We start from the raw sequence: 13,555 nt of genomic DNA, 5'->3' as shown, positions 1-13,555 counted from the left end.
CCTACAGACGTGATTGTGAGTACCAGAACTGTAGACAGAAAATGTGTTACTGTATTTTCTCACATATAACCCGACTCCACGTATAAGCCACACCCGTAAAATTGCCTTAAAATAGTTGAATTTTATAAATTCTCGCATATAAGCCACCCTATGATTCACAATTTTCACCTCCTTATTCAGGGTTTTAATATGGAGTACAAATGTGTTACTCTGAAGGGAAAATCTTAATAAAAATCATCGCACGTGGTATTTCTGATATATTGTATGAATCCAAAGGATCGTCTGCTGGATTGCACTTTCCGAAACGGTGTTACCTGCATGTGGACGAATTCAAAAAGGAAGTCATTATCAGAGGGGAGACATGGAAAAGCAATGTATTCATTCACATGCAGATTTTCAGAAAAATAATATAGGCCCAAAAAATAAATATGAAAAAAACAGTTTTATACTAGTTCATCTAGTAATGGTTGTTTTCTTACTGCAAAACAGAAAACAACCAACAAATAGTCAATATTAATTTGCCGACATCTACTGGTGAAAAAGAGTATAGCAACGCTGTAAGTCTTGTGCGCATATAAGCCGTATACTTGATTCAAATACAGTAAGTGCTTTTAATACTTGAAAATGTCGTATTAAAATGTTCACATATCTTTGTAAATTTCTCCTTTTTGTGGTAACCGCGTGTATGTAGCGAGATTTCAAAAAGCACATTATTGGTTTTCAACAAGTTTTGGTCAAGTAAAGATTATTTATGGCATACCATACTGCTTTAAATCAGGGTGACGTGGTGAAAAGTGGTTGCCTGTCCGCCTCACAGTTTTGGGATCGAGAGTCAAATTCCCGGGGTGTTCCAACCTTCCTGTGTGGAGTTTGCGTGTTCTCCCCGGGCTTGTGTGGGTTTTCTCCGGGTGCTCCGGTTTCTGCAAAACATGCAGGGTACGCTGGTCGAACACCTTAAATTGCCCCTAGGTATGTGTGAGCGTGAATGGTTGTTTGTCTCCTTATGCCTTGTGATTGGCTGTCCATTAGGGTGCCCCCCACCTGCTGCCCCTTGTTGGCTGGGACAAGCTCCAGCATCCCCTGTGAGAATTAGCGGTTGTGGAAACGGAATGGATAGACAGACAGCTAGACAGCAAAAATTACCTTTTCTTTGAACACATCCATTTCAAGCAGTTATTTGGACTTGGACCTACATTTGTTAATTAGTAACTTAATGTGGAGAACATTTAATATAGGGTGGCATAACCCTTACTTGCAATAATTGCATGGAGTCTGCGACCTATTGTCTTCACCAGGCTGTTGCATTCGTCTCGCCCTTTAATCACAGTTTATCTCTTCAGTCTCTTCTGGATGTAAAATGCATGTTCTCTTGAGTTAAGGTCTGGTATTACACTCCAAGACCTTCCTCATTTTTACTTCTCTGTTGTGATGTCAGTTTGCTTTTAGTCATTGTCATATTGCATGATGAAGTTTATCCTAATTAGTTTGCAGCATTGTAGCCATAATTTCCACTATTTACAGATGACCTTATATATTATGGATCATACACAGTTCCTGTCTTTCTTCATATTTCGTTCTTTCTATCATTTTGGCACATGATATACTTGGTCCCATTAGTCCATAACACTTTGTTGCAAAACTTTTGTGGCTGTGCTTTGTACTTGGTTGCAAAAACCAATCTGGCCTTCTGATTCTTTGTGGTGATGAGTGGTATGGCCTCTATATTTCTACTCTTGTTTTAAAAATAGATTGTGACACATACACCCCTGCCCTGTGGAGGTTGGTAGTGATGTCATTGGTTTTGGGTTTTTCATTGCAGCTCTCACAATTTTCTGTTATCAACATCTGTTGTAACCCTGGACCGACCTGCTCAATGTCTTTTTCCTCGGGGCACCATTATTATTATTATTATTTTCATTTTCAAAACAGTCCAAATTGCCGTAGTGCAGGTATTGGCATCCTCACGGGCATGGTTTTGTTCCAACTAATTCAACACTAACTCTTTAACCAATTAGTTTTCTGCGGAAAATAAAAGCGCCGGACCACCATCCACCGATTGCACTTGTAGGACACCAGATTGGTAAAAAGTGTCCTCTTGATAAACTGGAATGAAAACCTACACCCACAGTAGCAATTTGTGGAACAGTTTGCCCACCACTATTGTAGTGTGTATGGCCAATATTTTTGCAATAGCATTGATCGATTTCCCTTTTCTATTTGCTTCAAAATGTTTTACCTTTATCTGATCTGTAAGCACCTCAAAATGCGGTTTTCACAGGTGAAACCCAAAGCAAAGACTAGGAACTATTTAGAATCCCTAAAATCGATCTAAAAGGCAACACATACTTGAAAAGTTTGTGGGTTAAAAAAATGGGGTAATCATTGATGTGTTGTTAAACACATTTTAAAACCACAAAATGAAAGCAGGAATTCAGAACTTTTGTGTCATATTCATCTTTAAGCCTATGTGGCTAATCGTATCATAGTTAAATACATCAATTTTGAGCAATGTGATGTTTTTTTTCTCCGAGAAAAACTAGTTTAACATATTTTAAAATATATATTCACAATTTTGTAGTTTTCTTTTGTTTGAAAGAACCATTGATAACTCAGATCTTAAAGAATTTCAATGTGCTGTTAATTATTTATTGCCCGGTGGCCAAGTGGTTAGTGAATTAGGCCCACAGTTCTGGGGTTAAGGCTCCAGCACTCCTTGTGAGGATTAGCATTTCAGAAAATGAATTAATATATTTATTATTTTGTGTTAAAGGGTTGATTTTAGTGCAGCCAAAAGATATAAATTTAAATATAGATATAGATTTAAATCATGGTTAATCGGTCATAGCTAATGCCTTTTTTGTAGTCGTGTAAATGTATTTACATGCCTGAAAAATGCCTGTTATTTAAGTCTGATTGGACCCTCCAAATTATGATGGGATGTGTTTAGATTAGATTAAAAATTTATTTCAACCCGTATTCGGGAAATTTCTTGGTTGCAGTAGCAAGAAAGACACAAGACACACAAGGCATTGTAGACTGAGGTAAAAAACTGGAGCCACACACAGGAAGTCCACAAGGTGGGGCCCTTCTGCAAACAGACTGAGGTTACCGCACAATCCCTCATTAGTTAATCGGTTACGGTTGATATAAATCAACAAGTACGCTTTTCCCATCTTCAAAATATATTGATGTACTAATACAAATAAATTCGTAGCATTTTTTGGGGACAAAAAAAAAATCCACACGCACTTGAACTCGTCAAATTTGTTCTTCAAACAAATGAGATATGGTCTTTTAAGATGGTAATATTGTAACATTACTTTGAAAGAGTTCATTGATGTGAGTAATAGACATGCGGTCATGTGTTTCTTTTCATTCTTTTGCTGATTTCACTAACTATGGCTATTGACGTCCAATCATTTAATTGGAAAACAACAAATCAAAACCAATTTCAATCAATATTTTGACATCAACGTCCTGTCAATCATCCCACTGCGTAGCTGTTGTCTTCATGCGTGTCCTAAATAGATAAATCATTCAGTAAATCCCTCACGTACACAAACCGATGAAGGAAGGGACTTGGCGGCCGCTTGTAAAGTAAGGGGGAGGAGCAACTGCAGCAGATGGCCCCGCCCACTGCAGTCTTGACCATTGACTGCATGCCTCCCCCATCATTACCCCTTTTGACGTCTTCTGGAATCGCGCTCGGGTGAGTTAACGCAAAGTCACGTTCTCGAGGAAGTAACACGCGCATGATGAAGGCTTGTCATCCCTCCTCTTCCTCTTCCTCTAAGCAGCAGCTGGCAGCGATTGAGGCTGCTGCGGGGATTGTTTACTGCAGAGAGAAGACGAAGAAGTGAGGGACTACTTCTTGCTTGTTGGCGGAAGGCCCAGGTTGGTTGAAAAGTGTTTCAAAATGAACGGTTTCGTAACTTGAAAAAATTGTATGCAGAAGTCAATCGGAAGTACATGTACCACAATAGTAATAAGCAATATAGTTACTAGGCCGATGCTATCAATATTTTATTAAATCTCAATGTGGTAAAAGGGCTGAATTGCGTTCACATTTGGTTTTCATTGTCATGCTCAAAGAGATCTTTATATAAGGAGACATCTGCCTGCTGCATGCGCATCAGTACGTGGAATGTGTGCGTGTGTGTATCCTGTTTGACAGAAAAGAGTCTTTCTGTTTAGCTTGTGTCACCATTCAGGGAAATCCTGAGATGAATATGTTAAGTGTGTTACACTGCATGTAAAATAATGAAAAAGTAGAGTGGATACGATTTGGAAGTAAATAATAATAGTCCATGTAAATAATTCATTTGAAAAATATTTGAATTGTAAAAGTATTTCTATTTTTGCCTCAATTTGATAAATATGAAGTTGGTTAAATCTGCCCCAAATACTTGCGTTTAATATTATTATTATTATTTTAAACTTAAAGCAGGGAAGAAATAAGTACACATGGTTTCTTACCTGTGCAATTTGTTTCTGTCTTTGTCTTTTGCTGTCTGGGACTGGGATAAAATGTGTTCCACTTCCTGGGTCCAATAAAGCATTTATAGATTTTTTTCATGGGAAATAATATTTGGGCGTTTCATGAAAAAAATGGTGATTGTATTTATGGCTGAACTGTAATCTAAATTTTTGGAATATGATAATATCCTCGAACAAGTTATCTTGTTATTGGGAACAGAGTTGTTTGGATTGTTTTGGATCATTTCAATGGGCAGAATCATTTCCCGACTCTTTCCATCTAGCGTTCGGAAAGACTAAAGTGATGACGGGAACATATGAGGGTGGAACCCATTTTAGTTTGGCCCACTAAGTACAAACACAATCCAAACTTAATATAAAGGAGAAGATTGGAAGAGCAGATTTTTTTTTACACAAGACTGTGTCTGCTCACTTTAACAACACATGACACAGAAACATCGATTCAAACATGTTGCATGGTCACATGCTTAAGCCACAATATTGAAATTGGGCACCAAATTGATCACTCTTAGTTCAAATGATAACTAAGGCAATGGCTCCCAAACTTTATAAATACCAACCCTAAAATAGTTCAATATAACATTCTGCAGATGACCTAAAAACTTTAAAGTTGCATAAATAATAAAATGATTTAATTATTCAAATGAATAACAAGCATCCAAAAACTACCCCGATGCTAGTAAAATTGAGTTTATTTTATATACATAGTGTAGCGAGGTTCTAACGTGAGAATCAATTCATCCGCCACAATATTTTCAAAATAAATTAACGGATAAGGAATTGCGTTCACCTTTTGGGGGATTTCGGAAGTTGGATCTTTTTCGTATATCGAGCCACTCATTTGCATATAAAAGCTTTGGTAACCGGAAAATTTCGTACCTAGAGGCATTCGTAAGTAGTGGTATGACTGTATATAAATAATATTGTGTGAGGCAGGCTCATGTGGCAGACAGATAAAAAATGTCCAAAAAGCAGTCAAACAAGTACAGCATTGTTGATTCTGCTCTTATCTTTTTTCTTTTTCTTTTTCTTTCACACTTGAGATATGTGAGTCCTCACACGCACACACAGAGTGTGACATTGTGGCAGAGAGCTAACGAAGCAGGAAGTGGGACGCAGAGAGGACAGGAAGTGGCCGCTGTGAAGTCAGCATAGTGCTCATTTATGTTTAGGTTTTTCAGCTTCATCACTTGCACTTTAAACACATTTTAACAATGAAATCCTTTCATTTGTTTAAATTTCCATCCACATATGTCACCTGGCACAGAAAATGTGTCACAAACTACAAGGACATTCTGAGACGTTAGACCACATGTGTCAAAGTGGCGGCCCGGGGGCCAAATCTGGCCCGCCGCATCATTTTGTGTGGCCCGGTAAATATAAATCATCAGTGTCGACTTTCTGTTTTTGGATCAAATTAAAATGAAGAGTATAGATGTATATTACATTTTCTGATGTTCCCCCTTTTAAATCAGTAATTGTAATTTTTTAATCCATTTTTTCTGTGTTTTTAGTTCAAAAATCATTTTGTAAAATCTAAAAATATATTAAAAAAGCTAAAATAATCATTGTTTTAGATCTATAAAAAACTGAATATTCAGGGTTTTTAATCAATTAATTAAAAAAAAAATATTATATCTAAAATGGTCCGGCCCACGTGAAATCAAGTTGACGTTAAAGCGGCCCGCAAACCAATCCGAGTCTGACACCCCTGCGTTAGACGAAAATAAAAATGTACACTTCCGAATTTGACTTTGTAAAAATAAATAAAATAATCATACCATGACCTATTATATTTCCTCAAACTCAATCACTCTATTACTTAAAGCTTTTGTAAATATTTTCTCAGGAAATCACAAATTTATGGGCATCAATATGAAGATAAAGATTCCTTTTTTTGCGAATTTTGTACATATTTTTGATATTTCTATGTCGCGAATAATATTTTTTTTTTCTAAATAGAAAAATATTTACTTTTGAAAAGAGCCTCTGATTGCTCTTTCTTTGAGGGCTGGGGGGTTTAAGATAAAGTAATAGCTGTCAATGGGCAATTTTTACTCGTTTTCAAATATATGTGTGATGATAATGGACGTAAAGGCAGCAACTTTGAAAATCGAAGGCAACTCTGGTGAGCCTATTAAGTCTGCTAAAGGTCAAATCAATAGGAATGACCAAAAAAGTGGTTGCGGATTGGACATAAATCAATCAATCAAGACCTCTTTTTGAAGAGCCTCAATCACACTAATTTCTACATCGCCTCCCTCTTCCTTTCCCTCTGTTGCTGTAGTCCCTCTCCACATGTTGTCCCCCCCCCCCGGTAAGAATAGACATAGGAATAGCAATGCTACTTGTATTTAATAGGATGTAGATTTAATTATTGGTTTTTTTTCATTTTTTTTTATCTTTGCCGTTTTTTCTTTTTCTTTGGTAACCTGAACCCTTTACTGTCCAGCTGTTTTCTTTGAATAAACAATAGAATATAAATAACCACAGTGGGAGTACACCAAACTTAAGTTTGGCAGTTTAAAACATTCTAAGCCTTTTAAGACTAAGTATTTACATAGAATTTGTACCAAATGCTGTTTTTTTAATAGGGATTAAAGGAGCCATATGCTAAATTGGTGCCCAGAAATAGGATCTAAATATTGAACTGCACAACATCCCCATCCCCTTTGGGTTGCCAGATAAGTGCTTCACATTGTAAAAACATTCATTCATTCATTCTGCGAATCGCTTATCCTTACAAGGGTCGCAGGGGGTGCTGGAGTCTATCCCAGCTAACTAGGAGACGGGGGGACACCCTAAATTGATTCCCTTCCAATCACAGCACATAAGGGGATGGACAACCAATCATGCTCACACTTATACTCAGAAGCAATTTAGAGTGTTCTACCAGGCTACAATGCAAGCTTTTGGAATGTGGGAGTGAACCAGAGTACCCGGAGAAAACCCACGCAAGCCTAGGGCGATGATGCAAACTCTACACAATGAGGTTACCCACCTGGGATCAGACCCTCGACCCCAGAACTGCGAGGCTGACGCACAAGCCCAGGGGTAGGGAACCTATGGCTCGGGAGCCACATATGGCTCTTTTGATGGGTGCATATGGCTCTCTGCTAACCTGTGAGGTAAAATATGGAAACTATGGAATTTTTCCTTTCATTACACTCTTCTGCGTGGATATTCTCATTGAAACTCATTGATTAGCAACAACGTAACAATGTTGTCAAAAGAATTCAGAGACTTTTTGTACTTTAAAAGTGGCGAAGTGGCTTAAAAAGGCACACATTTTCATGTATGTTGACTTTTAAATTCGGAGCATGGCTCTCAAGGATAACATTTAAAAAATATGAATTGTTTATGGCTCTTTCCATCAAAAAGGTTCCCGACCCCTGCACTAGCCTCTTCGGCACCGGGCCGCCTTTGAGAAACATATCATACCGAAGTTGCATTTCAATCAGAAACGTCCAACAATTTACACACAAACATTAGCAATGATCATGTGAAAATATGGCATGTATAGTCTATAACCTGTCTTAATACATACAAAGAATTAAATAAGTAGTGCATGCTACTCTTCAAACGTAAGGATTTCAAATTGCACCCGGGTTAAGATGGTGCACAAATAACATGACAGTTCTTTTCGAACTACCTTTCTCAACAAATAAGCACACTGGGAACATATCTTCTTTGGTGTAATGCATTGGCAAGATCGACAAAGACAATTTTATTAATCGATATATTTTATTATCAATTACCAACCCAAATTCATATGTCCAGACGTAAAAAGGCCATCTTTCTCCCCTTCAATCGACCCCCATATTATGAATATAGCATGAGCTTTTAAAAAAGGGTCAGTGTGACTAATTTTGCCGTGTTGTGTGAGTTACGCAGTATGCAAAGTCTCGTGCTTTTTTTGGTAAGTTGTTTTGTAGTCACAGTTTAATAAAAATATGATTTTAACATCAAACTTTTAGCAACTCAAGATGAAAAATGAAATCCCAATTTAAAAAAAAATATATTGCATAGCACAACATGAAAAGAAGGCTTGTATGGAGAAGTAAAAAGTGGAAGTGGCGCGTGGTACACGTCAAGTTTAATGCTTTAAGAGGAAATAGAAGTAACGTGAAGGGGGAGGGACATCTTTAAAAAAAAATCATTCGAGCAATCGCTCATCTTCTGCTTTTTTTCTTGACTTTTTTTCAGCTGCATGTGGCTTCTACTCACACTTGGCATTTTCATGAGGACGGAACTGAGGTGCTGTTGTTATTGTCTCCTCAACATCCTGGTCCTTCTTCTATGGACGCAGATTAAGTGAGTACAGCCTTATTTTGTGAATACTATTCTTAACTCGTCGGTGTTTATTAAAAGGGGTCAACAAGTTTGTTTTCTTTTAAGCAAAAAAAACCCTTTTGGGACTCTTGAACGCAGTAATATGATCAGTTTGCGATGTCAAGAGTTTGTAATTCTAATTTAATTCACTCATTCATTCATTTTCTGAACCGCTTTATCCTCACAAGTGGGGTGCTGGAGCCTATCCCACCCTGAATCGGTGGTCAGTCGATCGCAGGGCACAAGGAGACGGACAAACATAATCATTATAGTAATACATTTAAACATAGAGTGCAATAAAATGAGGCTAGCAGGTGTTACAAGCCAGTGTAAATAAGCACAATACATTTTAACACTTTTTAAACATTTTATTCAATTAAACCAAAATTACATGCAGTAAAATTAAAGGAATATTGTTTTAAACAATGAAGTAGAACGGTATGCTATAAATTTGTGGCTTTGCACAGCAAAACGGTCTTGCCTAATCCATCAGGCCGGACCGTCTAGACCAGTGGTTCCCAAACTATCTTACCTGATGCCCCCCTTCTTGCTTCCAGTAGACCCCCCCCACTTCCTCTTTTGCTCCTGTGAACTTATTTTATTTTATTGCATTTATTTCTTAGCATTGTTCAGGAAAACAGATCTCTGTTAATAGAAAACGGGTTGGACCGTTAGAGTGACTGCTATAATCATATTTTGCATGTATTTAATGGCAGATATTTGTTCTTTGATTTTATTATTCTTATAATCTATTTAAACATTTTTTTAGCAGATGACTTCACGCCCCCCTTGAATTCTCTTTACGCCTCCCTAGGGGGGTGCGCCCCCCAGTTTGGGAACCACTGGTCTAGACCAAGGGTGTCAGACTCGGGTTGGTTCTCGTGCCGCTTTAACGTCAACTTGATTTTACGTGGGCCGGACCATTTTAGATATAATATTTTGATTTTTTAAAAATAAATGGATTAAAAGAACTGTATTAAAAGCCCTGAATATTCAGTTTTTTTATAGATCTAAATCAATGTTTATTTTAGCTTTTTTAATATATTTTTAGATTTTACAAAATGATTTTTGAACTAAAAACACAGAAAAAATGGATTAAAAAAATTACAATTATTGATTTAAAAGGGGGAAAATCAGGAAATTTTATATACATCTATACACTTCATCTTAATTTGATCCTAAAACAGAAAGTCGGCACTCATCATTTAATTTCCCGGGCCACACAAAATGATGGGGCGGGCCAGATTTGGCCCCCGGGCCGCCACTTTGACACAACCTCACGTCGTCCAACCAGCTCTCGGCGTTTTGGGTCTGCGTTAATCAGGAGAAAGAGGCGGGGGCTGGAGATGTCCAGATGACCAGGAAGTGACTATCAGGTTTAATACAATGGTTAAGTGGAAAGCACTTCTTGTAGATGAGTCAATACACTCAATTTCCTCATTAAAAGAGAAGCAAGGAATGTCATTAAAAGCTTTTTTTGACAGGAAAAAAAGTTTTTTTGCTCTTCTCCAAACCAGTAATCACTGTAATACTGCAGCTCAATGTGGATTGGTCGGTAATAAGTGTGACAAGAAGAGCATCGTCAAATCAGCTGCCATATATTTTTGAAAATTCCTCCCATTACAAAAAGTCTCAATTGTATTTTCCCAAATGGACGCAAAATATTTACGTAGTGAATTTCGGGAACAGTCCGTCTGGCGTGCTAGGTTAATAAATTTGCCGATTAAAATACATTTTTCTATAATAAAACCCTAATTCAATTTATATTGGACAATAACAATAATTTGAACTCTATTGTGCTGAAAATTGTCACTATTAGAATGTAAAATAAAGAAAAGAAAAAAACATGTACAGTTCAATGAATGAGAAATAAATACTACATGTTTAAATACATTTTTTTAACCAATTAAAGGAAAAGTACATCATGGAGTGCATACATATTAATATAAAGGATGGGATTCACTTAAACTTGCGTTACGATGCCAGGGTCACAAAATGATGCGAGATCGGAAAATTTAAAAACATAGGCAAACATTGTATAAGAACTTGTTTATTGTTGTTTCAGCTGCACAGTGCACACAAAGAAACGGTACACAACACACAAAGTTTGTGTATTGTTGTCCACACGCATAATTTCACAAACCTGGAGTGCGTACCACGGTGATGTTATCATTTTAACAGCTGCCTCTGCTAGAGGTTCCTGGCAAATGTGGCGACATGCATAGCAACAAAATTGCCTTCCCAATAACAGTCTCTAACATCACAAGAGATGCAGACTATTTGAAATACTCACATTTGATTGGCTAAAAAAATGGCTGCTCACAGCAATTTTGCCTATTTCCTGGAAATAAAGGCCTTTTTATCCACTATATGCACCCAAAAAACACGTAGACTCTTTCAGTTATTTTTGTTTTCGCCTAACTATTAAATCTATTTATGAAACCAGAGATAATTTTATTATTTTAAACCAAATAGAAATATTGCTTTTCAACCCGTATTTGCAAGTGGAATGTTTCTGTTTTATGGTTTGACTCAATGAGGAACAGACATGAGGTCAAATTTCACAGCACATCTGTGTGTGTGTGTGTGTGTGTGTGTGTGTGTGTGTGTGTGTGTGTGTGTGTGTGTGTGTTAGCTTAGCCACTCAGTAGCATACTTCTTCCAACATATCTGGCTTCACTGTGTCCAAAACATCTGAAATTTATTTTGACAATCCTCCTTCTTCAAACTTGAATAAATCTGTGTTTAAACAGAAACGCTGCGACCCAACATGCAAAAAATGGCCAGTACAGATTCACGTTCACACGACCTTTCTCGTGGTCAAATTCAAGTGCTTTTTAAGGACTAAGAAGATCAGTTATCAATTTTCTTTTACTATCCTTTAAAGCATTATCCCAATATATCTGTTTTTTTAAACGATGAGGCAGAGATAAAATCTGGTGCCCTCTACACAAACATCTTCTAAAATGTTCTATAAACCTGGAGGCTCATACATTTTAGTTTTAAAGGTGCCGATTGTGAAACCCCCCGATTTCCTGGCGGACTGAGCACATCCAATAGCAGAGATGCTGGAGTAGTGATTATACAGTGTTAGGTGGATGAAGACACACACAAGCAAAAGTGGAGGAAAAATTTATAAATCTGCTTTCTTGAAGTTTGAAACACTCAAAAAATTGCTCTTACACTGCCAATTGCCAAGCAAATGTTATCCCAATGAATGTTTGTGTGGAATTGTAGTTCACAACAATAAAAAAACTATTCCATTCCATTCTTCCCAAAACTCGTAAAGCTTTTTACAGGGCTATTACAATTTTTCCTACTTATTAAAACAAGATAAGTGGCTGAGGCCCGCGGGAATTCAAAAAAAAAAGTTCATTCTAATTCAAACTCTAATTCCCATGTTTCATCGTAAGAAAAATTGAATTATTTTTTCATTTTTCTTGTTATAGGCAGTTGAGTTATGAGCAATTGAACATAACATTGTTTATACGTCTTTGATAGGGAATGTAAGTGTTAAAAAAGGTATGACACAGATGTGACGTAAATACATATTTATATGCACAGTCGTACCGCTACTTTCAAAATTAAGTCGTTTTGGAAGTGGTTTTGTAACTTGATTTTTTTTGTCAGTAGAGAGAGAGTGACTAAAAGCCCTAATACGTTCCAACGTCCCCAATACGAGCCCCAGCACCATTAAAACAATTTTGTATTGAATATTTGAGAAATGCAAAAAAAAATAATTGTGCAAAAATTATTTATTAAGCTATTAAAATGAATAAGACATGCAACAACATTTTTCTATGCGGTGGAATTGCAAGTGCGTACAAGGAGGAAAATGTTTAGCAGAAAGTATTTAACAATTCTAGACTGTAACTAATTTTAATGCAGTGCGCACTCAGTGTGTTAGGTTCAATTGCAAGGGAGGACAAATAAGTGGGCGGCCCGGTGGAGCGAGTGGTTAGCGTGTCGGCCTCACAGCTCTGGGGTCCTGGGTTCAAATCCGGGTCACGTTCATCTGTGTGGAGTTTGCATGGTTGTCCTTTGTCTCCTTATGCCCTGCGATCGGCTGGCCACCGATTCAGGGTGTCCCCGCCTCTGGCCCGGAGACAGCTAGGATTGGCTCCAGCACCCCCCGTGACCCGAATGAGGATAAAAGCGGTTCAGAAAATGAGATGAGATGAGACAACTAAGTATCCTGTTCACAGGATGCACATGATGCCTGAGGCATATAAATGAAGGATGATATCGCATTACTCAGGGAATATGGCCAGCCTGTATGTCTTTTTTCAGCTGGACAGAAAGTTAAAAGAAAATGTTTGTTTATGGTCCATTCATTAAATGTGTGTTTTTTTTGTACAACTGTAACAGACAAGGTAGCAGTGTTAAGAGTGCTTGGCATGTTTGCCTCAGAATGTGGTATACAAGGGTTTTATCACGGCCTTCTTGTTTGTGGATTTTCTCCAGGAACTGCACTTTCCTCCCACATCCCAAAAGCATACATGAGTGAACACTTCTTTTGTTAAGTGTGTTAACGGTTGTTCATCTTCTTGTGCCCTGCAATTGGCTTGCAACCGATTGAGGGTGTAAATGGTAAACAGACAAAATAAAATTAACATAAGAAGAATAGCATAACACAACATGTCTGGCAAACATTGGTTTCTTGCAACACTAGCAAATCTTCTACAACGTGTGCATTAGTTACCTTAAGACAGAAGCATTTTGAAAT

At 37.4% G+C, this 13,555-nt stretch overlaps 1 protein-coding gene across 1 annotated transcript in view; it reads left to right on the top strand.

Annotated features, from left to right (window-relative positions):
* Positions 1-3,565: 3,565 nt before the first annotated feature.
* Positions 3,566-13,555, top strand: part of LOC144084462 (WAS/WASL-interacting protein family member 1-like) — a 17,356-nt gene continuing 7,366 nt past the window's right edge. Inside the window, exons 1-3 of the mRNA XM_077612917.1 lie at positions 3,566-3,709; positions 3,798-3,894; positions 8,704-8,811. The gene's annotated coding sequence lies outside the window, so the exon portion shown is untranslated. The remainder of the gene's footprint in view (positions 3,710-3,797; positions 3,895-8,703; positions 8,812-13,555) is intronic.

This window comes from Stigmatopora argus, chromosome 11, assembly GCF_051989625.1.
Source record: "Stigmatopora argus isolate UIUO_Sarg chromosome 11, RoL_Sarg_1.0, whole genome shotgun sequence".
Taxonomy (NCBI): Eukaryota; Metazoa; Chordata; class Actinopteri; order Syngnathiformes; family Syngnathidae; genus Stigmatopora; species Stigmatopora argus.
Note: the sequence above shows the minus strand (reverse complement) of the source record. Positions and strands in the feature narration are given on the sequence as shown.